Source organism: Canis aureus, unplaced genomic scaffold, assembly GCF_053574225.1.
Source record: "Canis aureus isolate CA01 unplaced genomic scaffold, VMU_Caureus_v.1.0 ptg000210l_RagTag, whole genome shotgun sequence".
Lineage (NCBI taxonomy): Eukaryota > Metazoa > Chordata > Mammalia > Carnivora > Canidae > Canis > Canis aureus.
Genome location: NW_027554482.1, coordinates 104885 through 128788, shown reverse-complemented (window position 1 = coordinate 128788; position 23904 = coordinate 104885). Strand labels below are relative to the sequence as shown.

The following is a 23904-nucleotide window of genomic DNA, read 5'->3' as shown; positions in this document are numbered from 1 at the left end:
GCCCCCAGGCCCCAGCCCCCGGCCCCCGGCCCCCGGCCCCCGGCCCCCAGCGAGCGGCCCGATGTGGGGCGGCGTGCCATCCGGGGAGCCGAGCGGCGGCGACGAGCCCGACAGGCCGGGGACGGGAGCGCGCCCGGGCTCCCGCGACAGACTCGGCTCCGGGGTGCGGGACGCGTCTTGGCCCCCACCCCCCGGCCCGGGCAGGCGCCCTCCGCCACCCCGGGCGCGGCGCGGGAGGCGGTCAGTCCATCAGTCGGGCCGGCAGGCGAGCATGCAGGCAGGCAGGCAGGCAGGCAGGCAGGCGTTCAGGCGGGCCGCACAGGGCGGGCGGAGGAGGGCTGAGGAGCGGCGGGCGCCCGGCCTGGAGAGGCGCAGAGCAGGCTCTTGGGGCGCCCAGCGGCAGGCGCGGACGTCTACGGCCATACCACCCTGAACGCGCCCGATCTCGTCTGATCTCGGAAGCTAAGCAGGTTCGGGCCTGGTTAGTACTTGGATGGGAGACCGCCTGGGAATACCGGGTGCTGTAGGCTTTTTTTCTTCGGCCTTCCTGTCCGTCCCTTTGCCGCCAACACCCCCCTCGCCCAACGCGGCGGCGGCGGCGGCGGCGGCGGCGGCGGCGGCGGCGCCCTCCGGACGACCCCTGCCATGGCCCCCGCCCCGCCGGGACCACCGCAGGGCGCCGCGGGGCACCGAGGGCGCCCGCTGCACGGGCAGGACGCCACTACATACACCACACACCTCCTCTTCCTCCCAGCCCTTCAACCTCGCAGCCCTTCAACGACGCCCACCCGCATCCTAGCCGGCCGCGCGTCCCAGGGGGCCGAGGGGGCCGAGGGGGCCCGAAGGGGCCCAGGGAGGGGACGGGGCGACAGCCGGAACCTCGGGGCGGGGGCGCGGGGGGGCGGTGCGGTCGCTGGGGGGAGACGGGTGGGGGCTGGATCCCGTCCTCGCAGGCCTGCGAGGCCCTCGGTGGGGCCGAGGGGGGGGGTGCTTGGGAGCCGGGGGCCGGGGGCCGGGCCTGCCTGCGGGCCCTCCTCGCCCCGCCCCAGGCCCCGCCCCCAGGCCCGCCCCCAGCCCCTAGCAATTCCCTGGCACCGCCCCCAGCGACCAAGCCACCCAGCCACCCGCAACACCCCCCCACCTTCGGCCCGGGCCCGCCTGCACCTTCTCTCCGAAGGACATGCCCTCCGTCCCCCGCGGACCACCGTCCCTTCGGCCCTCAGCCCCGGGGGGCCGAGGGGGCCGAGGGGGCCCGAAGGGGCCCAGGGAGGGGACGGGGCGACAGCCGGAACCTCGGGGCGGGGGCGCGGGGGGGCGGTGCGGTCGCTGGGGGGAGACGGGTGGGGGCTGGATCCCGTCCTCGCAGGCCTGCGAGGCCCTCGGTGGGGCCGAGGGGGGGGGTGCTTGGGAGCCGGGGGCCGGGGGCCGGGCCTGCCTGCGGGCCCGCCTCGCCCCGCCCCAGGCCCCGCCCCCAGGCCCGCCCCCAGCCCCTAGCACCGCCCCCAGCGACCAAGCCACCCAGCCACCCGCAACACCCCCCCCACCTTCGGCCCGGGCCCGCCTGCACCTTCTCTCCGAAGGACATGCCCTCCGTCCCCCGCGGACCACCGTCCCTTCGGCCCTCAGCCCCGGGGTCCACGCTCCGCGTGCCCAGGACACCAACCAGACGGCCCGACCGCCGGGGGCCTCAGGCCCCCCGTTGGCGCCGGGCTCCGCGCTCCGTGACCCCGCGACAGCCAAGACCACAGCGACGCGGGGGCGGCCGGCACCCAGGCCCAAAGAGCCGCTCGGGACACAGCAAGACACACCACAGACACTCGCTCCGCGCCTGGGCCAGGGCGCCGCGCACGCACGCAGGCACACGGCCCCGCGGCGGTTCGGCTGATGGGCAGGAATGGGAGCGGAACGGCATCCCTGACCGCGTGGCTGCAGGGCCTGCGGCTGCCAGGGCTCCTGACGCAGCTCCAGGGCCTGCGCCCCTCCGGCGGGGTGGCTGCCTCGCCCCCACAGGCCGTGTGGCCCAGCTCCGAGTGCCTGTGTCCTTCCGTCTGTCTGTGTGTGTGTGTGTCGTGGGCACCTGTGTCTGTGTCCCTGCCTGTGCGACGATGGGGTCCGGCGGCGCGGGCGGCCCCGGCTTGGCTTTGAGCCAGGCGGGCTGAAGAACAGGAGAGGCCAGGGGCCCGCCGGCGCCGGCCCCGGCCCGCGGCACACCCCGACACCCCCCCGCAGCCCCCAGGCCCCAGCCCCCGGCCCCCGGCCCCCGGCCCCCGGCCCCCAGCGAGCGGCCCGATGTGGGGCGGCGTGCCATCCGGGGAGCCGAGCGGCGGCGACGAGCCCGACAGGCCGGGGACGGGAGCGCGCCCGGGCTCCCGCGACAGACTCGGCTCCGGGGTGCGGGACGCGTCTTGGCCCCCACCCCCCGGCCCGGGCAGGCGCCCTCCGCCACCCCGGGCGCGGCGCGGGAGGCGGTCAGTCCATCAGTCGGGCCGGCAGGCGAGCATGCAGGCAGGCAGGCAGGCAGGCAGGCAGGCGTTCAGGCGGGCCGCACAGGGCGGGCGGAGGAGGGATGAGGAGCGGCGGGCGCCCGGCCTGGAGAGGCGCAGAGCAGGCTCTTGGGGCGCCCAGCGGCAGGCGCGGACGTCTACGGCCATACCACCCTGAACGCGCCCGATCTCGTCTGATCTCGGAAGCTAAGCAGGTTCGGGCCTGGTTAGTACTTGGATGGGAGACCGCCTGGGAATACCGGGTGCTGTAGGCTTTTTTTCTTCGGCCTTCCTGTCCGTCCCTTTGCCGCCAACACCCCCCTCGCCCAACGCGGCGGCGGCGGCGGCGGCGGCGGCGGCGGCGACGGCGGCGCCCTCCGGACGACCCCTGCCATGGCCCCCGCCCCGCCGGGACCACCGCAGGGCGCCGCGGGGCACCGAGGGCGCCCGCTGCACGGGCAGGACGCCACTACATACACCACACACCTCCTCTTCCTCCCAGCCCTTCAACCTCGCAGCCCTTCAACGACGCCCACCCGCATCCTAGCCGGCCGCGCGTCCCAGGGGGCCGAGGGGGCCGAGGGGGCCCGAAGGGGCCCAGGGAGGGGACGGGGCGACAGCCGGAACCTCGGGGCGGGGGCGCGGGGGGGCGGTGCGGTCGCTGGGGGGAGACGGGTGGGGGCTGGATCCCGTCCTCGCAGGCCTGCGAGGCCCTCCGTGGGGCCGAGGGGGGGGTGCTTGGGAGCCGGGGGCCGGGGGCCGGGCCTGCCTGCGGGCCCTCCTCGCCCCGCCCCAGGCCCCGCCCCCAGGCCCGCCCCCAGCCCCTAGCACCGCCCCCAGCGACCAAGCCACCCAGCCACCCGCAACACCCCCCCCACCTTCGGCCCGGGCCCGCCTGCACCTTCTCTCCGAAGGACATGCCCTCCGTCCCCCGCGGACCACCGTCCCTTCGGCCCTCAGCCCCGGGGTCCACGCTCCGCGTGCCCAGGACACCAACCAGACGGCCCGACCGCCGGGGGCCTCAGGCCCCCCGTTGGCGCCGGGATCCGCGCTCCGTGACCCCGCGACAGCCAAGACCACAGCGACGCGGGGGCGGCCGGCACCCAGGCCCAAAGAGCCGCTCGGGACACAGCAAGACACACCACAGACACTCGCTCCGCGCCTGGGCCAGGGCGCCGCGCACGCACGCAGGCACACGGCCCCGCGGCGGTTCGGCTGATGGGCAGGAATGGGAGCGGAACGGCATCCCTGACCGCGTGGCTGCAGGGCCTGCGGCTGCCAGGGCTCCTGACGCAGCTCCAGGGCCTGCGCCCCTCCGGCGGGGTGGCTGCCTCGCCCCCACAGGCCGTGTGGCCCAGCTCCGAGTGCCTGTGTCCTTCCGTCTGTCTGTGTGTGTGTGTGTCGTGGGCACCTGTGTCTGTGTCCCTGCCTGTGCGACGATGGGGTCCGGCGGCGCGGGCGGCCCCGGCTTGGCTTTGAGCCAGGCGGGCTGAAGAACAGGAGAGGCCAGGGGCCCGCCGGCGCCGGCCCCGGCCCGCGGCACACCCCGACACCCCCCCGCAGCCCCCAGGCCCCAGCCCCCGGCCCCCGGCCCCCGGCCCCCGGCCCCCAGCGAGCGGCCCGATGTGGGGCGGCGTGCCATCCGGGGAGCCGAGCGGCGGCGACGAGCCCGACAGGCCGGGGACGGGAGCGCGCCCGGGCTCCCGCGACAGACTCGGCTCCGGGGTGCGGGACGCGTCTTGGCCCCCACCCCCCGGCCCGGGCAGGCGCCCTCCGCCACCCCGGGCGCGGCGCGGGAGGCGGTCAGTCCATCAGTCGGGCCGGCAGGCGAGCATGCAGGCAGGCAGGCAGGCAGGCAGGCAGGCAGGCGTTCAGGCGGGCCGCACAGGGCGGGCGGAGGAGGGCTGAGGAGCGGCGGGCGCCCGGCCTGGAGAGGCGCAGAGCAGGCTCTTGGGGCGCCCAGCGGCAGGCGCGGACGTCTACGGCCATACCACCCTGAACGCGCCCGATCTCGTCTGATCTCGGAAGCTAAGCAGGGTCGGGCCTGGTTAGTACTTGGATGGGAGACCGCCTGGGAATACCGGGTGCTGTAGGCTTTTTTTCTTCGGCCTTCCTGTCCGTCCCTTTGCCGCCAACACCCCCCTCGCCCAACGCGGCGGCGGCGGCGGCGGCGGCGGCGGCGGCGGCGGCGGCGGCGGCGCCCTCCGGACGACCCCTGCCATGGCCCCCGCCCCGCCGGGACCACCGCAGGGCGCCGCGGGGCACCGAGGGCGCCCGCTGCACGGGCAGGACGCCACTACATACACCACACACCTCCTCTTCCTCCCAGCCCTTCAACCTCGCAGCCCTTCAACGACGCCCACCCGCATCCTAGCCGGCCGCGCGTCCCAGGGGGCCGAGGGGGCCGAGGGGGCCCGAAGGGGCCCAGGGAGGGGACGGGGCGACAGCCGGAACCTCGGGGCGGGGGCGCGGGGGGGCGGTGCGGTCGCTGGGGGGAGACGGGTGGGGGCTGGATCCCGTCCTCGCAGGCCTGCGAGGCCCTCGGTGGGGCCGAGGGGGGGGGTGCTTGGGAGCCGGGGGCCGGGGGCCGGGCCTGCCTGCGGGCCCTCCTCGCCCCGCCCCAGGCCCCGCCCCCAGGCCCGCCCCCAGCCCCTAGCACCGCCCCCAGCGACCAAGCCACCCAGCCACCCGCAACACCCCCCCCACCTTCGGCCCGGGCCCGCCTGCACCTTCTCTCCGAAGGACATGCCCTCCGTCCCCCGCGGACCACCGTCCCTTCGGCCCTCAGCCCCGGGGGCCACGCTCCGCGTGCCCAGGACACCAACCAGACGGCCCGACCGCCGGGGGCCTCAGGCCCCCCGTTGGCGCCGGGCTCCGCGCTCCGTGACCCCGCGACAGCCAAGACCACAGCGACGCGGGGGCGGCCGGCACCCAGGCCCAAAAGAGCCGCTCGGGACACAGCAAGACACACCACAGACACTCGCTCCGCGCCTGGGCCAGGGCGCCGCGCACGCACGCAGGCACACGGCCCCGCGGCGGTTCGGCTGATGGGCAGGAATGGGAGCGGAACGGCATCCCTGACCGCGTGGCTGCAGGGCCTGCGGCTGCCAGGGCTCCTGACGCAGCTCCAGGGCCTGCGCCCCTCCGGCGGGGTGGCTGCCTCGCCCCCACAGGCCGTGTGGCCCAGCTCCGAGTGCCTGTGTCCTTCCGTCTGTCTGTGTGTGTGTGTGTCGTGGGCACCTGTGTCTGTGTCCCTGCCTGTGCGACGATGGGGTCCGGCGGCGCGGGCGGCCCCGGCTTGGCTTTGAGCCAGGCGGGCTGAAGAACAGGAGAGGCCAGGGGCCCGCCGGCGCCGGCCCCGGCCCGCGGCACACCCCGACACCCCCCCGCAGCCCCCAGGCCCCAGCCCCCGGCCCCCGGCCCCCGGCCCCCGGCCCCCAGCGAGCGGCCCGATGTGGGGCGGCGTGCCATCCGGGGAGCCGAGCGGCGGCGACGAGCCCGACAGGCCGGGGACGGGAGCGCGCCCGGGCTCCCGCGACAGACTCGGCTCCGGGGTGCGGGACGCGTCTTGGCCCCCACCCCCCGGCCCGGGCAGGCGCCCTCCGCCACCCCGGGCGCGGCGCGGGAGGCGGTCAGTCCATCAGTCGGGCCGGCAGGCGAGCATGCAGGCAGGCAGGCAGGCAGGCAGGCAGGCGTTCAGGCGGGCCGCACAGGGCGGGCGGAGGAGGGCTGAGGAGCGGCGGGCGCCCGGCCTGGAGAGGCGCAGAGCAGGCTCTTGGGGCGCCCAGCGGCAGGCGCGGACGTCTACGGCCATACCACCCTGAACGCGCCCGATCTCGTCTGATCTCGGAAGCTAAGCAGGTTCGGGCCTGGTTAGTACTTGGATGGGAGACCGCCTGGGAATACCGGGTGCTGTAGGCTTTTTTTCTTCGGCCTTCCTGTCCGTCCCTTTGCCGCCAACACCCCCCTCGCCCAACGCGGCGGCGGCGGCGGCGGCGGCGGCGGCGGCGGCGGCGCCCTCCGGACGACCCCTGCCATGGCCCCCGCCCCGCCGGGACCACCGCAGGGCGCCGCGGGGCACCGAGGGCGCCCGCTGCACGGGCAGGACGCCACTACATACACCACACACCTCCTCTTCCTCCCAGCCCTTCAACCTCGCAGCCCTTCAACGACGCCCACCCGCATCCTAGCCGGCCGCGCGTCCCAGGGGGCCGAGGGGGCCGAGGGGGCCCGAAGGGGCCCAGGGAGGGGACGGGGCGACAGCCGGAACCTCGGGGCGGGGGCGCGGGGGGGCGGTGCGGTCGCTGGGGGGAGACGGGTGGGGGCTGGATCCCGTCCTCGCAGGCCTGCGAGGCCCTCGGTGGGGCCGAGGGGGGGGGTGCTTGGGAGCCGGGGGCCGGGGGCCGGGCCTGCCTGCGGGCCCTCCTCGCCCCGCCCCAGGCCCCGCCCCCAGGCCCGCCCCCAGCCCCTAGCAATTCCCTGGCACCGCCCCCAGCGACCAAGCCACCCAGCCACCCGCAACACCCCCCCACCTTCGGCCCGGGCCCGCCTGCACCTTCTCTCCGAAGGACATGCCCTCCGTCCCCCGCGGACCACCGTCCCTTCGGCCCTCAGCCCCGGGGGGCCGAGGGGGCCGAGGGGGCCCGAAGGGGCCCAGGGAGGGGACGGGGCGACAGCCGGAACCTCGGGGCGGGGGCGCGGGGGGGCGGTGCGGTCGCTGGGGGGAGACGGGTGGGGGCTGGATCCCGTCCTCGCAGGCCTGCGAGGCCCTCGGTGGGGCCGAGGGGGGGGGTGCTTGGGAGCCGGGGGCCGGGGGCCGGGCCTGCCTGCGGGCCCGCCTCGCCCCGCCCCAGGCCCCGCCCCCAGGCCCGCCCCCAGCCCCTAGCACCGCCCCCAGCGACCAAGCCACCCAGCCACCCGCAACACCCCCCCCACCTTCGGCCCGGGCCCGCCTGCACCTTCTCTCCGAAGGACATGCCCTCCGTCCCCCGCGGACCACCGTCCCTTCGGCCCTCAGCCCCGGGGTCCACGCTCCGCGTGCCCAGGACACCAACCAGACGGCCCGACCGCCGGGGGCCTCAGGCCCCCCGTTGGCGCCGGGCTCCGCGCTCCGTGACCCCGCGACAGCCAAGACCACAGCGACGCGGGGGCGGCCGGCACCCAGGCCCAAAGAGCCGCTCGGGACACAGCAAGACACACCACAGACACTCGCTCCGCGCCTGGGCCAGGGCGCCGCGCACGCACGCAGGCACACGGCCCCGCGGCGGTTCGGCTGATGGGCAGGAATGGGAGCGGAACGGCATCCCTGACCGCGTGGCTGCAGGGCCTGCGGCTGCCAGGGCTCCTGACGCAGCTCCAGGGCCTGCGCCCCTCCGGCGGGGTGGCTGCCTCGCCCCCACAGGCCGTGTGGCCCAGCTCCGAGTGCCTGTGTCCTTCCGTCTGTCTGTGTGTGTGTGTGTCGTGGGCACCTGTGTCTGTGTCCCTGCCTGTGCGACGATGGGGTCCGGCGGCGCGGGCGGCCCCGGCTTGGCTTTGAGCCAGGCGGGCTGAAGAACAGGAGAGGCCAGGGGCCCGCCGGCGCCGGCCCCGGCCCGCGGCACACCCCGACACCCCCCCGCAGCCCCCAGGCCCCAGCCCCCGGCCCCCGGCCCCCGGCCCCCGGCCCCCAGCGAGCGGCCCGATGTGGGGCGGCGTGCCATCCGGGGAGCCGAGCGGCGGCGACGAGCCCGACAGGCCGGGGACGGGAGCGCGCCCGGGCTCCCGCGACAGACTCGGCTCCGGGGTGCGGGACGCGTCTTGGCCCCCACCCCCCGGCCCGGGCAGGCGCCCTCCGCCACCCCGGGCGCGGCGCGGGAGGCGGTCAGTCCATCAGTCGGGCCGGCAGGCGAGCATGCAGGCAGGCAGGCAGGCAGGCAGGCAGGCGTTCAGGCGGGCCGCACAGGGCGGGCGGAGGAGGGATGAGGAGCGGCGGGCGCCCGGCCTGGAGAGGCGCAGAGCAGGCTCTTGGGGCGCCCAGCGGCAGGCGCGGACGTCTACGGCCATACCACCCTGAACGCGCCCGATCTCGTCTGATCTCGGAAGCTAAGCAGGTTCGGGCCTGGTTAGTACTTGGATGGGAGACCGCCTGGGAATACCGGGTGCTGTAGGCTTTTTTTCTTCGGCCTTCCTGTCCGTCCCTTTGCCGCCAACACCCCCCTCGCCCAACGCGGCGGCGGCGGCGGCGGCGGCGGCGGCGGCGACGGCGGCGCCCTCCGGACGACCCCTGCCATGGCCCCCGCCCCGCCGGGACCACCGCAGGGCGCCGCGGGGCACCGAGGGCGCCCGCTGCACGGGCAGGACGCCACTACATACACCACACACCTCCTCTTCCTCCCAGCCCTTCAACCTCGCAGCCCTTCAACGACGCCCACCCGCATCCTAGCCGGCCGCGCGTCCCAGGGGGCCGAGGGGGCCGAGGGGGCCCGAAGGGGCCCAGGGAGGGGACGGGGCGACAGCCGGAACCTCGGGGCGGGGGCGCGGGGGGGCGGTGCGGTCGCTGGGGGGAGACGGGTGGGGGCTGGATCCCGTCCTCGCAGGCCTGCGAGGCCCTCCGTGGGGCCGAGGGGGGGGTGCTTGGGAGCCGGGGGCCGGGGGCCGGGCCTGCCTGCGGGCCCTCCTCGCCCCGCCCCAGGCCCCGCCCCCAGGCCCGCCCCCAGCCCCTAGCACCGCCCCCAGCGACCAAGCCACCCAGCCACCCGCAACACCCCCCCCACCTTCGGCCCGGGCCCGCCTGCACCTTCTCTCCGAAGGACATGCCCTCCGTCCCCCGCGGACCACCGTCCCTTCGGCCCTCAGCCCCGGGGTCCACGCTCCGCGTGCCCAGGACACCAACCAGACGGCCCGACCGCCGGGGGCCTCAGGCCCCCCGTTGGCGCCGGGATCCGCGCTCCGTGACCCCGCGACAGCCAAGACCACAGCGACGCGGGGGCGGCCGGCACCCAGGCCCAAAGAGCCGCTCGGGACACAGCAAGACACACCACAGACACTCGCTCCGCGCCTGGGCCAGGGCGCCGCGCACGCACGCAGGCACACGGCCCCGCGGCGGTTCGGCTGATGGGCAGGAATGGGAGCGGAACGGCATCCCTGACCGCGTGGCTGCAGGGCCTGCGGCTGCCAGGGCTCCTGACGCAGCTCCAGGGCCTGCGCCCCTCCGGCGGGGTGGCTGCCTCGCCCCCACAGGCCGTGTGGCCCAGCTCCGAGTGCCTGTGTCCTTCCGTCTGTCTGTGTGTGTGTGTGTCGTGGGCACCTGTGTCTGTGTCCCTGCCTGTGCGACGATGGGGTCCGGCGGCGCGGGCGGCCCCGGCTTGGCTTTGAGCCAGGCGGGCTGAAGAACAGGAGAGGCCAGGGGCCCGCCGGCGCCGGCCCCGGCCCGCGGCACACCCCGACACCCCCCCGCAGCCCCCAGGCCCCAGCCCCCGGCCCCCGGCCCCCGGCCCCCGGCCCCCAGCGAGCGGCCCGATGTGGGGCGGCGTGCCATCCGGGGAGCCGAGCGGCGGCGACGAGCCCGACAGGCCGGGGACGGGAGCGCGCCCGGGCTCCCGCGACAGACTCGGCTCCGGGGTGCGGGACGCGTCTTGGCCCCCACCCCCCGGCCCGGGCAGGCGCCCTCCGCCACCCCGGGCGCGGCGCGGGAGGCGGTCAGTCCATCAGTCGGGCCGGCAGGCGAGCATGCAGGCAGGCAGGCAGGCAGGCAGGCAGGCAGGCGTTCAGGCGGGCCGCACAGGGCGGGCGGAGGAGGGCTGAGGAGCGGCGGGCGCCCGGCCTGGAGAGGCGCAGAGCAGGCTCTTGGGGCGCCCAGCGGCAGGCGCGGACGTCTACGGCCATACCACCCTGAACGCGCCCGATCTCGTCTGATCTCGGAAGCTAAGCAGGGTCGGGCCTGGTTAGTACTTGGATGGGAGACCGCCTGGGAATACCGGGTGCTGTAGGCTTTTTTTCTTCGGCCTTCCTGTCCGTCCCTTTGCCGCCAACACCCCCCTCGCCCAACGCGGCGGCGGCGGCGGCGGCGGCGGCGGCGGCGGCGGCGGCGGCGCCCTCCGGACGACCCCTGCCATGGCCCCCGCCCCGCCGGGACCACCGCAGGGCGCCGCGGGGCACCGAGGGCGCCCGCTGCACGGGCAGGACGCCACTACATACACCACACACCTCCTCTTCCTCCCAGCCCTTCAACCTCGCAGCCCTTCAACGACGCCCACCCGCATCCTAGCCGGCCGCGCGTCCCAGGGGGCCGAGGGGGCCGAGGGGGCCCGAAGGGGCCCAGGGAGGGGACGGGGCGACAGCCGGAACCTCGGGGCGGGGGCGCGGGGGGGCGGTGCGGTCGCTGGGGGGAGACGGGTGGGGGCTGGATCCCGTCCTCGCAGGCCTGCGAGGCCCTCGGTGGGGCCGAGGGGGGGGGTGCTTGGGAGCCGGGGGCCGGGGGCCGGGCCTGCCTGCGGGCCCTCCTCGCCCCGCCCCAGGCCCCGCCCCCAGGCCCGCCCCCAGCCCCTAGCACCGCCCCCAGCGACCAAGCCACCCAGCCACCCGCAACACCCCCCCCACCTTCGGCCCGGGCCCGCCTGCACCTTCTCTCCGAAGGACATGCCCTCCGTCCCCCGCGGACCACCGTCCCTTCGGCCCTCAGCCCCGGGGGCCACGCTCCGCGTGCCCAGGACACCAACCAGACGGCCCGACCGCCGGGGGCCTCAGGCCCCCCGTTGGCGCCGGGCTCCGCGCTCCGTGACCCCGCGACAGCCAAGACCACAGCGACGCGGGGGCGGCCGGCACCCAGGCCCAAAAGAGCCGCTCGGGACACAGCAAGACACACCACAGACACTCGCTCCGCGCCTGGGCCAGGGCGCCGCGCACGCACGCAGGCACACGGCCCCGCGGCGGTTCGGCTGATGGGCAGGAATGGGAGCGGAACGGCATCCCTGACCCCGTGGCTGCAGGGCCTGCGGCTGCCAGGGCTCCTGACGCAGCTCCAGGGCCTGCGCCCCTCCGGCGGGGTGGCTGCCTCGCCCCCACAGGCCGTGTGGCCCAGCTCCGAGTGCCTGTGTCCTTCCGTCTGTCTGTGTGTGTGTGTGTCGTGGGCACCTGTGTCTGTGTCCCTGCCTGTGCGACGATGGGGTCCGGCGGCGCGGGCGGCCCCGGCTTGGCTTTGAGCCAGGCGGGCTGAAGAACAGGAGAGGCCAGGGGCCCGCCGGCGCCGGCCCCGGCCCGCGGCACACCCCGACACCCCCCCGCAGCCCCCAGGCCCCAGCCCCCGGCCCCCGGCCCCCGGCCCCCGGCCCCCAGCGAGCGGCCCGATGTGGGGCGGCGTGCCATCCGGGGAGCCGAGCGGCGGCGACGAGCCCGACAGGCCGGGGACGGGAGCGCGCCCGGGCTCCCGCGACAGACTCGGCTCCGGGGTGCGGGACGCGTCTTGGCCCCCACCCCCCGGCCCGGGCAGGCGCCCTCCGCCACCCCGGGCGCGGCGCGGGAGGCGGTCAGTCCATCAGTCGGGCCGGCAGGCGAGCATGCAGGCAGGCAGGCAGGCAGGCAGGCAGGCAGGCGTTCAGGCGGGCCGCACAGGGCGGGCGGAGGAGGGCTGAGGAGCGGCGGGCGCCCGGCCTGGAGAGGCGCAGAGCAGGCTCTTGGGGCGCCCAGCGGCAGGCGCGGACGTCTACGGCCATACCACCCTGAACGCGCCCGATCTCGTCTGATCTCGGAAGCTAAGCAGGGTCGGGCCTGGTTAGTACTTGGATGGGAGACCGCCTGGGAATACCGGGTGCTGTAGGCTTTTTTTCTTCGGCCTTCCTGTCCGTCCCTTTGCCGCCAACACCCCCCTCGCCCAACGCGGCGGCGGCGGCGGCGGCGGCGGCGGCGGCGGCGGCGGCGCCCTCCGGACGACCCCTGCCATGGCCCCCGCCCCGCCGGGACCACCGCAGGGCGCCGCGGGGCACCGAGGGCGCCCGCTGCACGGGCAGGACGCCACTACATACACCACACACCTCCTCTTCCTCCCAGCCCTTCAACCTCGCAGCCCTTCAACGACGCCCACCCGCATCCTAGCCGGCCGCGCGTCCCAGGGGGCCGAGGGGGCCGAGGGGGCCCGAAGGGGCCCAGGGAGGGGACGGGGCGACAGCCGGAACCTCGGGGCGGGGGCGCGGGGGGGCGGTGCGGTCGCTGGGGGGAGACGGGTGGGGGCTGGATCCCGTCCTCGCAGGCCTGCGAGGCCCTCGGTGGGGCCGAGGGGGGGGTGCTTGGGAGCCGGGGGCCGGGGGCCGGGCCTGCCTGCGGGCCCTCCTCGCCCCGCCCCAGGCCCCGCCCCCAGGCCCGCCCCCAGCCCCTAGCACCGCCCCCAGCGACCAAGCCACCCAGCCACCCGCAACACCCCCCCCACCTTCGGCCCGGGCCCGCCTGCACCTTCTCTCCGAAGGACATGCCCTCCGTCCCCCGCGGACCACCGTCCCTTCGGCCCTCAGCCCCGGGGTCCACGCTCCGCGTGCCCAGGACACCAACCAGACGGCCCGACCGCCGGGGGCCTCAGGCCCCCCGTTGGCGCCGGGCTCCGCGCTCCGTGACCCCGCGACAGCCAAGACCACAGCGACGCGGGGGCGGCCGGCACCCAGGCCCAAAGAGCCGCTCGGGACACAGCAAGACACACCACAGACACTCGCTCCGCGCCTGGGCCAGGGCGCCGCGCACGCACGCAGGCACACGGCCCCGCGGCGGTTCGGCTGATGGGCATGAATGGGAGCGGAACGGCATCCCTGACCCCGTGGCTGCAGGGCCTGCGGCTGCCAGGGCTCCTGACGCAGCTCCAGGGCCTGCGCCCCTCCGGCGGGGTGGCTGCCTCGCCCCCACAGGCCGTGTGGCCCAGCTCCGAGTGCCTGTGTCCTTCCGTCTGTCTGTGTGTGTGTGTGTCGTGGGCACCTGTGTCTGTGTCCCTGCCTGTGCGACGATGGGGTCCGGCGGCGCGGGCGGCCCCGGCTTGGCTTTGAGCCAGGCGGGCTGAAGAACAGGAGAGGCCAGGGGCCCGCCGGCGCCGGCCCCGGCCCGCGGCACACCCCGACACCCCCCCGCAGCCCCCAGGCCCCAGCCCCCGGCCCCCGGCCCCCGGCCCCCAGCGAGCGGCCCGATGTGGGGCGGCGTGCCATCCGGGGAGCCGAGCGGCGGCGACGAGCCCGACAGGCCGGGGACGGGAGCGCGCCCGGGCTCCCGCGACAGACTCGGCTCCGGGGTGCGGGACGCGTCTTGGCCCCCACCCCCCGGCCCGGGCAGGCGCCCTCCGCCACCCCGGGCGCGGCGCGGGAGGCGGTCAGTCCATCAGTCGGGCCGGCAGGCGAGCATGCAGGCAGGCAGGCAGGCAGGCAGGCAGGCGTTCAGGCGGGCCGCACAGGGCGGGCGGAGGAGGGCTGAGGAGCGGCGGGCGCCCGGCCTGGAGAGGCGCAGAGCAGGCTCTTGGGGCGCCCAGCGGCAGGCGCGGACGTCTACGGCCATACCACCCTGAACGCGCCCGATCTCGTCTGATCTCGGAAGCTAAGCAGGGTCGGGCCTGGTTAGTACTTGGATGGGAGACCGCCTGGGAATACCGGGTGCTGTAGGCTTTTTTTCTTCGGCCTTCCTGTCCGTCCCTTTGCCGCCAACACCCCCCTCGCCCAACGCGGCGGCGGCGGCGGCGGCGGCGGCGGCGGCGGCGCCCTCCGGACGACCCCTGCCATGGCCCCCGCCCCGCCGGGACCACCGCAGGGCGCCGCGGGGCACCGAGGGCGCCCGCTGCACGGGCAGGACGCCACTACATACACCACACACCTCCTCTTCCTCCCAGCCCTTCAACCTCGCAGCCCTTCAACGACGCCCACCCGCATCCTAGCCGGCCGCGCGTCCCAGGGGGCCGAGGGGGCCGAGGGGGCCCGAAGGGGCCCAGGGAGGGGACGGGGCGACAGCCGGAACCTCGGGGCGGGGGCGCGGGGGGGCGGTGCGGTCGCTGGGGGGAGACGGGTGGGGGCTGGATCCCGTCCTCGCAGGCCTGCGAGGCCCTCGGTGGGGCCGAGGGGGGGGGTGCTTGGGAGCCGGGGGCCGGGGGCCGGGCCTGCCTGCGGGCCCTCCTCGCCCCGCCCCAGGCCCCGCCCCCAGGCCCGCCCCCAGCCCCTAGCAATTCCCTGGCACCGCCCCCAGCGACCAAGCCACCCAGCCACCCGCAACACCCCCCCACCTTCGGCCCGGGCCCGCCTGCACCTTCTCTCCGAAGGACATGCCCTCCGTCCCCCGCGGACCACCGTCCCTTCGGCCCTCAGCCCCGGGGGGCCGAGGGGGCCGAGGGGGCCCGAAGGGGCCCAGGGAGGGGACGGGGCGACAGCCGGAACCTCGGGGCGGGGGCGCGGGGGGGCGGTGCGGTCGCTGGGGGGAGACGGGTGGGGGCTGGATCCCGTCCTCGCAGGCCTGCGAGGCCCTCGGTGGGGCCGAGGGGGGGGGTGCTTGGGAGCCGGGGGCCGGGGGCCGGGCCTGCCTGCGGGCCCTCCTCGCCCCGCCCCAGGCCCCGCCCCCAGGCCCGCCCCCAGCCCCTAGCACCGCCCCCAGCGACCAAGCCACCCAGCCACCCGCAACACCCCCCCCACCTTCGGCCCGGGCCCGCCTGCACCTTCTCTCCGAAGGACATGCCCTCCGTCCCCCGCGGACCACCGTCCCTTCGGCCCTCAGCCCCGGGGGCCACGCTCCGCGTGCCCAGGACACCAACCAGACGGCCCGACCGCCGGGGGCCTCAGGCCCCCCGTTGGCGCCGGGCTCCGCGCTCCGTGACCCCGCGACAGCCAAGACCACAGCGACGCGGGGACGGCCGGCACCCAGGCCCAAAAGAGCCGCTCGGGACACAGCAAGACACACCACAGACACTCGCTCCGCGCCTGGGCGAGGGCGCCGCGCACGCACGCAGGCACACGGCCCCGCGGCGGTTCGGCTGATGGGCAGGAATGGGAGCGGAACGGCATCCCTGACCGCGTGGCTGCAGGGCCTGCGGCTGCCAGGGCTCCTGACGCAGCTCCAGGGCCTGCGCCCCTCCGGCGGGGTGGCTGCCTCGCCCCCACAGGCCGTGTGGCCCAGCTCCGAGTGCCTGTGTCCTTCCGTCTGTCTGTGTGTGTGTGTGTCGTGGGCACCTGTGTCTGTGTCCCTGCCTGTGCGACGATGGGGTCCGGCGGCGCGGGCGGCCCCGGCTTGGCTTTGAGCCAGGCGGGCTGAAGAACAGGAGAGGCCAGGGGCCCGCCGGCGCCGGCCCCGGCCCGCGGCACACCCCGACACCCCCCCGCAGCCCCCAGGCCCCAGCCCCCGGCCCCCGGCCCCCGGCCCCCGGCCCCCAGCGAGCGGCCCGATGTGGGGCGGCGTGCCATCCGGGGAGCCGAGCGGCGGCGACGAGCCCGACAGGCCGGGGACGGGAGCGCGCCCGGGCTCCCGCGACAGACTCGGCTCCGGGGTGCGGGACGCGTCTTGGCCCCCACCCCCCGGCCCGGGCAGGCGCCCTCCGCCACCCCGGGCGCGGCGCGGGAGGCGGTCAGTCCATCAGTCGGGCCGGCAGGCGAACATGCAGGCAGGCAGGCAGGCAGGCAGGCAGGCAGGCGTTCAGGCGGGCCGCACAGGGCGGGCGGAGGAGGGCTGAGGAGCGGCGGGCGCCCGGCCTGGAGAGGCGCAGAGCAGGCTCTTGGGGCGCCCAGCGGCAGGCGCGGACGTCTACGGCCATACCACCCTGAACGCGCCCGATCTCGTCTGATCTCGGAAGCTAAGCAGGGTCGGGCCTGGTTAGTACTTGGATGGGAGACCGCCTGGGAATACCGGGTGCTGTAGGCTTTTTTTCTTCGGCCTTCCTGTCCGTCCCTTTGCCGCCAACACCCCCCTCGCCCAACGCGGCGGCGGCGGCGGCGGCGGCGGCGGCGGCGCCCTCCGGACGACCCCTGCCATGGCCCCCGCCCCGCCGGGACCACCGCAGGGCGCCGCGGGGCACCGAGGGCGCCCGCTGCACGGGCAGGACGCCACTACATACACCACACACCTCCTCTTCCTCCCAGCCCTTCAACCTCGCAGCCCTTCAACGACGCCCACCCGCATCCTAGCCGGCCGCGCGTCCCAGGGGGCCGAGGGGGCCGAGGGGGCCCGAAGGGGCCCAGGGAGGGGACGGGGCGACAGCCGGAACCTCGGGGCGGGGGCGCGGGGGGGCGGTGCGGTCGCTGGGGGGAGACGGGTGGGGGCTGGATCCCGTCCTCGCAGGCCTGCGAGGCCCTCGGTGGGGCCGAGGGGGGGGTGCTTGGGAGCCGGGGGCCGGGGGCCGGGCCTGCCTGCGGGCCCTCCTCGCCCCGCCCCAGGCCCCGCCCCCAGGCCCGCCCCCAGCCCCTAGCACCGCCCCCAGCGACCAAGCCACCCAGCCACCCGCAACACCCCCCCCACCTTCGGCCCGGGCCCGCCTGCACCTTCTCTCCGAAGGACATGCCCTCCGTCCCCCGCGGACCACCGTCCCTTCGGCCCTCAGCCCCGGGGTCCACGCTCCGCGTGCCCAGGACACCAACCAGACGGCCCGACCGCCGGGGGCCTCAGGCCCCCCGTTGGCGCCGGGCTCCGCGCTCCGTGACCCCGCGACAGCCAAGACCACAGCGACGCGGGGGCGGCCGGCACCCAGGCCCAAAAGAGCCGCTCGGGACACAGCAAGACACACCACAGACACTCGCTCCGCGCCTGGGCCAGGGCGCCGCGCACGCACGCAGGCACACGGCCCCGCGGCGGTTCGGCTGATGGGCAGGAATGGGAGCGGAACGGCATCCCTGACCCCGTGGCTGCAGGGCCTGCGGCTGCCAGGGCTCCTGACGCAGCTCCAGGGCCTGCGCCCCTCCGGCGGGGTGGCTGCCTCGCCCCCACAGGCCGTGTGGCCCAGCTCCGAGTGCCTGTGTCCTTCCGTCTGTCTGTGTGTGTGTGTGTCGTGGGCACCTGTGTCTGTGTCCCTGCCTGTGCGACGATGGGGTCCGGCGGCGCGGGCGGCCCCGGCTTGGCTTTGAGCCAGGCGGGCTGAAGAACAGGAGAGGCCAGGGGCCCGCCGGCGCCGGCCCCGGCCCGCGGCACACCCCGACACCCCCCCGCAGCCCCCAGGCCCCAGCCCCCGGCCCCCGGCCCCCGGCCCCCGGCCCCCAGCGAGCGGCCCGATGTGGGGCGGCGTGCCATCCGGGGAGCCGAGCGGCGGCGACGAGCCCGACAGGCCGGGGACGGGAGCGCGCCCGGGCTCCCGCGACAGACTCGGCTCCGGGGTGCGGGACGCGTCTTGGCCCCCACCCCCCGGCCCGGGCAGGCGCCCTCCGCCACCCCGGGCGCGGCGCGGGAGGCGGTCAGTCCATCAGTCGGGCCGGCAGGCGAGCATGCAGGCAGGCAGGCAGGCAGGCAGGCAGGCAGGCGTTCAGGCGGGCCGCACAGGGCGGGCGGAGGAGGGCTGAGGAGCGGCGGGCGCCCGGCCTGGAGAGGCGCAGAGCAGGCTCTTGGGGCGCCCAGCGGCAGGCGCGGACGTCTACGGCCATACCACCCTGAACGCGCCCGATCTCGTCTGATCTCGGAAGCTAAGCAGGGTCGGGCCTGGTTAGTACTTGGATGGGAGACCGCCTGGGAATACCGGGTGCTGTAGGCTTTTTTTCTTCGGCCTTCCTGTCCGTCCCTTTGCCGCCAACACCCCCCTCGCCCAACGCGGCGGCGGCGGCGGCGGCGGCGGCGGCGGCGGCGGCGGCGCCCTCCGGACGACCCCTGCCATGGCCCCCGCCCCGCCGGGACCACCGCAGGGCGCCGCGGGGCACCGAGGGCGCCCGCTGCACGGGCAGGACGCCACTACATACACCACACACCTCCTCTTCCTCCCAGCCCTTCAACCTCGCAGCCCTTCAACGACGCCCACCCGCATCCTAGCCGGCCGCGCGTCCCAGGGGGCCGAGGGGGCCGAGGGGGCCCGAAGGGGCCCAGGGAGGGGACGGGGCGACAGCCGGAACCTCGGGGCGGGGGCGCGGGGGGGCGGTGCGGTCGCTGGGGGGAGACGGGTGGGGGCTGGATCCCGTCCTCGCAGGCCTGCGAGGCCCTCGGTGGGGCCGAGGGGGGGGTGCTTGGGAGCCGGGGGCCGGGGGCCGGGCCTGCCTGCGGGCCCTCCTCGCCCCGCCCCAGGCCCCGCCCCCAGGCCCGCCCCCAGCCCCTAGCACCGCCCCCAGCGACCAAGCCACCCAGCCACCCGCAACACCCCCCCCACCTTCGGCCCGGGCCCGCCTGCACCTTCTCTCCGAAGGACATGCCCTCCGTCCCCCGCGGACCACCGTCCCTTCGGCCCTCAGCCCCGGGGGCCACGCTCCGCGTGCCCAGGACACCAACCAGACGGCCCGACCGCCGGGGGCCTCAGGCCCCCCGTTGGCGCCGGGCTCCGCGCTCCGTGACCCCGCGACAGCCAAGACCACAGCGACGCGGGGGCGGCCGGCACCCAGGCCCAAAAGAGCCGCTCGGGACACAGCAAGACACACCACAGACACTCGCTCCGCGCCTGGGCGAGGGCGCCGCGCACGCACGCAGGCACACGGCCCCGCGGCGGTTCGGCTGATGGGCAGGAATGGGAGCGGAACGGCATCCCTGACCGCGTGGCTGCAGGGCCTGCGGCTGCCAGGGCTCCTGACGCAGCTCCAGGGCCTGCGCCCCTCCGGCGGGGTGGCTGCCTCGCCCCCACAGGCCGTGTGGCCCAGCTCCGAGTGCCTGTGTCCTTCCGTCTGTCTGTGTGTGTGTGTGTCGTGGGCACCTGTGTCTGTGTCCCTGCCTGTGCGACGATGGGGTCCGGCGGCGCGGGCGGCCCCGGCTTGGCTTTGAGCCAGGCGGGCTGAAGAACAGGAGAGGCCAGGGGCCCGCCGGCGCCGGCCCCGGCCCGCGGCACACCCCGACACCCCCCCGCAGCCCCCAGGCCCCAGCCCCCGGCCCCCGGCCCCCGGCCCCCGGCCCCCAGCGAGCGGCCCGATGTGGGGCGGCGTGCCATCCGGGGAGCCGAGCGGCGGCGACGAGCCCGACAGGCCGGGGACGGGAGCGCGCCCGGGCTCCCGCGACAGACTCGGCTCCGGGGTGCGGGACGCGTCTTGGCCCCCACCCCCCGGCCCGGGCAGGCGCCCTCCGCCACCCCGGGCGCGGCGCGGGAGGCGGTCAGTCCATCAGTCGGGCCGGCAGGCGAGCATGCAGGCAGGCAGGCAGGCAGGCAGGCAGGCAGGCGTTCAGGCGGGCCGCACAGGGCGGGCGGAGGAGGGCTGAGGAGCGGCGGGCGCCCGGCCTGGAGAGGCGCAGAGCAGGCTCTTGGGGCGCCCAGCGGCAGGCGCGGACGTCTACGGCCATACCACCCTGAACGCGCCCGATCTCGTCTGATCTCGGAAGCTAAGCAGGGTCGGGCCTGGTTAGTACTTGGATGGGAGACCGCCTGGGAATACCGGGTGCTGTAGGCTTTTTTTCTTCGGCCTTCCTGTCCGTCCCTTTGCCGCCAACACCCCCCTCGCCCAACGCGGCGGCGGCGGCGGCGGCGGCGGCGGCGGCGGCGGCGGCGGCGGCGCCCTCCGGACGACCCCTGCCATGGCCCCCGCCCCGCCGGGACCACCGCAGGGCGCCGCGGGGCACCGAGGGCGCCCGCTGCACGGGCAGGACGCCACTACATACACCACACACCTCCTCTTCCTCCCAGCCCTTCAACCTCGCAGCCCTTCAACGACGCCCACCCGCATCCTAGCCGGCCGCGCGTCCCAGGGGGCCGAGGGGGCCGAGGGGGCCCGAAGGGGCCCAGGGAGGGGACGGGGCGACAGCCGGAACCTCGGGGCGGGGGCGCGGGGGGGCGGTGCGGTCGCTGGGGGGAGACGGGTGGGGGCTGGATCCCGTCCTCGCAGGCCTGCGAGGCCCTCGGTGGGGCCGAGGGGGGGGGTGCTTGGGAGCCGGGGGCCGGGGGCCGGGCCTGCCTGCGGGCCCTCCTCGCCCCGCCCCAGGCCCCGCCCCCAGGCCCGCCCCCAGCCCCTAGCACCGCCCCCAGCGACCAAGCCACCCAGCCACCCGCAACACCCCCCCCACCTTCGGCCCGGGCCCGCCTGCACCTTCTCTCCGAAGGACATGCCCTCCGTCCCCCGCGGACCACCGTCCCTTCGGCCCTCAGCCCCGGGGGCCACGCTCCGCGTGCCCAGGACACCAACCAGACGGCCCGACCGCCGGGGGCCTCAGGCCCCCCGTTGGCGCCGGGCTCCGCGCTCCGTGACCCCGCGACAGCCAAGACCACAGCGACGCGGGGGCGGCCGGCACCCAGGCCCAAAAGAGCCGCTCGGGACACAGCAAGACACACCACAGACACTCGCTCCGCGCCTGGGCCAGGGCGCCGCGCACGCACGCAGGCACACGGCCCCGCGGCGGTTCGGCTGATGGGCAGGAATGGGAGCGGAACGGCATCCCTGACCGCGTGGCTGCAGGGCCTGCGGCTGCCAGGGCTCCTGACGCAGCTCCAGGGCCTGCGCCCCTCCGGCGGGGTGGCTGCCTCGCCCCCACAGGCCGTGTGGCCCAGCTCCGAGTGCCTGTGTCCTTCCGTCTGTCTGTGTGTGTGTGTGTCGTGGGCACCTGTGTCTGTGTCCCTGCCTGTGCGACGATGGGGTCCGGCGGCGCGGGCGGCCCCGGCTTGGCTTTGAGCCAGGCGGGCTGAAGAACAGGAGAGGCCAGGGGCCCGCCGGCGCCGGCCCCGGCCCGCGGCACACCCCGACACCCCCCCGCAGCCCCCAGGCCCCAGCCCCCGGCCCCCGGCCCCCGGCCCCCGGCCCCCAGCGAGCGGCCCGATGTGGGGCGGCGTGCCATCCGGGGAGCCGAGCGGCGGCGACGAGCCCGACAGGCCGGGGACGGGAGCGCGCCCGGGCTCCCGCGACAGACTCGGCTCCGGGGTGCGGGACGCGTCTTGGCCCCCACCCCCCGGCCCGGGCAGGCGCCCTCCGCCACCCCGGGCGCGGCGCGGGAGGCGGTCAGTCCATCAGTCGGGCCGGCAGGCGAGCATGCAGGCAGGCAGGCAGGCAGGCAGGCAGGCAGGCGTTCAGGCGGGCCGCACAGGGCGGGCGGAGGAGGGCTGAGGAGCGGCGGGCGCCCGGCCTGGAGAGGCGCAGAGCAGGCTCTTGGGGCGCCCAGCGGCAGGCGCGGACGTCTACGGCCATACCACCCTGAACGCGCCCGATCTCGTCTGATCTCGGAAGCTAAGCAGGGTCGGGCCTGGTTAGTACTTGGATGGGAGACCGCCTGGGAATACCGGGTGCTGTAGGCTTTTTTTCTTCGGCCTTCCTGTCCGTCCCTTTGCCGCCAACACCCCCCTCGCCCAACGCGGCGGCGGCGGCGGCGGCGGCGGCGGCGGCGGCGGCGGCGGCGGCGCCCTCCGGACGACCCCTGCCATGGCCCCCGCCCCGCCGGGACCACCGCAGGGCGCCGCGGGGCACCGAGGGCGCCCGCTGCACGGGCAGGACGCCACTACATACACCACACACCTCCTCTTCCTCCCAGCCCTTCAACCTCGCAGCCCTTCAACGACGCCCACCCGCATCCTAGCCGGCCGCGCGTCCCAGGGGGCCGAGGGGGCCGAGGGGGCCCGAAGGGGCCCAGGGAGGGGACGGGGCGACAGCCGGAACCTCGGGGCGGGGGCGCGGGGGGGCGGTGCGGTCGCTGGGGGGAGACGGGTGGGGGCTGGATCCCGTCCTCGCAGGCCTGCGAGGCCCTCGGTGGGGCCGAGGGGGGGGGTGCTTGGGAGCCGGGGGCCGGGGGCCGGGCCTGCCTGCGGGCCCTCCTCGCCCCGCCCCAGGCCCCGCCCCCAGGCCCGCCCCCAGCCCCTAGCACCGCCCCCAGCGACCAAGCCACCCAGCCACCCGCAACACCCCCCCCACCTTCGGCCCGGGCCCGCCTGCACCTTCTCTCCGAAGGACATGCCCTCCGTCCCCCGCGGACCACCGTCCCTTCGGCCCTCAGCCCCGGGGGCCACGCTCCGCGTGCCCAGGACACCAACCAGACGGCCCGACCGCCGGGGGCCTCAGGCCCCCCGTTGGCGCCGGGCTCCGCGCTCCGTGACCCCGCGACAGCCAAGACCACAGCGACGCGGGGGCGGCCGGCACCCAGGCCCAAAAGAGCCGCTCGGGACACAGCAAGACACACCACAGACACTCGCTCCGCGCCTGGGCCAGGGCGCCGCGCACGCACGCAGGCACACGGCCCCGCGGCGGTTCGGCTGATGGGCAGGAATGGGAGCGGAACGGCATCCCTGACCGCGTGGCTGCAGGGCCTGCGGCTGCCAGGGCTCCTGACGCAGCTCCAGGGCCTGCGCCCCTCCGGCGGGGTGGCTGCCTCGCCCCCACAGGCCGTGTGGCCCAGCTCCGAGTGCCTGTGTCCTTCCGTCTGTCTGTGTGTGTGTGTGTCGTGGGCACCTGTGTCTGTGTCCCTGCCTGTGCGACGATGGGGTCCGGCGGCGCGGGCGGCCCCGGCTTGGCTTTGAGCCAGGCGGGCTGAAGAACAGGAGAGGCCAGGGGCCCGCCGGCGCCGGCCCCGGCCCGCGGCACACCCCGACACCCCCCCGCAGCCCCCAGGCCCCAGCCCCCGGCCCCCGGCCCCCGGCCCCCGGCCCCCAGCGAGCGGCCCGATGTGGGGCGGCGTGCCATCCGGGGAGCCGAGCGGCGGCGACGAGCCCGACAGGCCGGGGACGGGAGCGCGCCCGGGCTCCCGCGACAGACTCGGCTCCGGGGTGCGGGACGCGTCTTGGCCCCCACCCCCCGGCCCGGGCAGGCGCCCTCCGCCACCCCGGGCGCGGCGCGGGAGGCGGTCAGTCCATCAGTCGGGCCGGCAGGCGAGCATGCAGGCAGGCAGGCAGGCAGGCAGGCAGGCAGGCGTTCAGGCGGGCCGCACAGGGCGGGCGGAGGAGGGCTGAGGAGCGGCGGGCGCCCGGCCTGGAGAGGCGCAGAGCAGGCTCTTGGGGCGCCCAGCGGCAGGCGCGGACGTCTACGGCCATACCACCCTGAACGCGCCCGATCTCGTCTGATCTCGGAAGCTAAGCAGGGTCGGGCCTGGTTAGTACTTGGATGGGAGACCGCCTGGGAATACCGGGTGCTGTAGGCTTTTTTTCTTCGGCCTTCCTGTCCGTCCCTTTGCCGCCAACACCCCCCTCGCCCAACGCGGCGGCGGCGGCGGCGGCGGCGGCGGCGGCGGCGGCGGCGGCGCCCTCCGGACGACCCCTGCCATGGCCCCCGCCCCGCCGGGACCACCGCAGGGCGCCGCGGGGCACCGAGGGCGCCCGCTGCACGGGCAGGACGCCACTACATACACCACACACCTCCTCTTCCTCCCAGCCCTTCAACCTCGCAGCCCTTCAACGACGCCCACCCGCATCCTAGCCGGCCGCGCGTCCCAG

At 77.2% G+C, this 23904-nt stretch overlaps 13 non-coding genes across 13 annotated transcripts; all 13 read left to right on the top strand.

Annotated features, from left to right (window-relative positions):
• The first annotated feature begins 411 nt into the window (after positions 1-411).
• On the top strand, positions 412-530 carry LOC144309794 (5S ribosomal RNA). Its single transcript, XR_013375686.1, has one exon. It is a non-coding gene; the product is annotated as a 5S ribosomal RNA (ribosomal RNA).
• Positions 531-2639: 2109 nt separating this feature from the next.
• On the top strand, positions 2640-2758 carry LOC144309793 (5S ribosomal RNA). Its single transcript, XR_013375685.1, has one exon. It is a non-coding gene; the product is annotated as a 5S ribosomal RNA (ribosomal RNA).
• Positions 2759-4460: 1702 nt separating this feature from the next.
• LOC144309748 (5S ribosomal RNA) lies at positions 4461-4579 on the top strand. Its single transcript, XR_013375641.1, has one exon. It is a non-coding gene; the product is annotated as a 5S ribosomal RNA (ribosomal RNA).
• Positions 4580-6285: 1706 nt separating this feature from the next.
• Positions 6286-6404, top strand: LOC144309792 (5S ribosomal RNA). The gene has a single exon (XR_013375684.1). It is a non-coding gene; the product is annotated as a 5S ribosomal RNA (ribosomal RNA).
• A 2109-nt stretch (positions 6405-8513) lies between these two features.
• On the top strand, positions 8514-8632 carry LOC144309790 (5S ribosomal RNA). The gene has a single exon (XR_013375682.1). It is a non-coding gene; the product is annotated as a 5S ribosomal RNA (ribosomal RNA).
• Positions 8633-10334: 1702 nt separating this feature from the next.
• LOC144309746 (5S ribosomal RNA) lies at positions 10335-10453 on the top strand. The gene has a single exon (XR_013375640.1). It is a non-coding gene; the product is annotated as a 5S ribosomal RNA (ribosomal RNA).
• Positions 10454-12160: 1707 nt separating this feature from the next.
• LOC144309744 (5S ribosomal RNA) lies at positions 12161-12279 on the top strand. The gene has a single exon (XR_013375638.1). It is a non-coding gene; the product is annotated as a 5S ribosomal RNA (ribosomal RNA).
• A 1691-nt stretch (positions 12280-13970) lies between these two features.
• On the top strand, positions 13971-14089 carry LOC144309743 (5S ribosomal RNA). The gene has a single exon (XR_013375637.1). It is a non-coding gene; the product is annotated as a 5S ribosomal RNA (ribosomal RNA).
• Positions 14090-16200: 2111 nt separating this feature from the next.
• On the top strand, positions 16201-16319 carry LOC144309742 (5S ribosomal RNA). The gene has a single exon (XR_013375636.1). It is a non-coding gene; the product is annotated as a 5S ribosomal RNA (ribosomal RNA).
• Positions 16320-18013: 1694 nt separating this feature from the next.
• LOC144309741 (5S ribosomal RNA) lies at positions 18014-18132 on the top strand. The gene has a single exon (XR_013375635.1). It is a non-coding gene; the product is annotated as a 5S ribosomal RNA (ribosomal RNA).
• A 1703-nt stretch (positions 18133-19835) lies between these two features.
• Positions 19836-19954, top strand: LOC144309740 (5S ribosomal RNA). The gene has a single exon (XR_013375634.1). It is a non-coding gene; the product is annotated as a 5S ribosomal RNA (ribosomal RNA).
• Positions 19955-21664: 1710 nt separating this feature from the next.
• On the top strand, positions 21665-21783 carry LOC144309846 (5S ribosomal RNA). The gene has a single exon (XR_013375738.1). It is a non-coding gene; the product is annotated as a 5S ribosomal RNA (ribosomal RNA).
• Positions 21784-23493: 1710 nt separating this feature from the next.
• LOC144309845 (5S ribosomal RNA) lies at positions 23494-23612 on the top strand. The gene has a single exon (XR_013375737.1). It is a non-coding gene; the product is annotated as a 5S ribosomal RNA (ribosomal RNA).
• Positions 23613-23904: the final 292 nt, after the last annotated feature.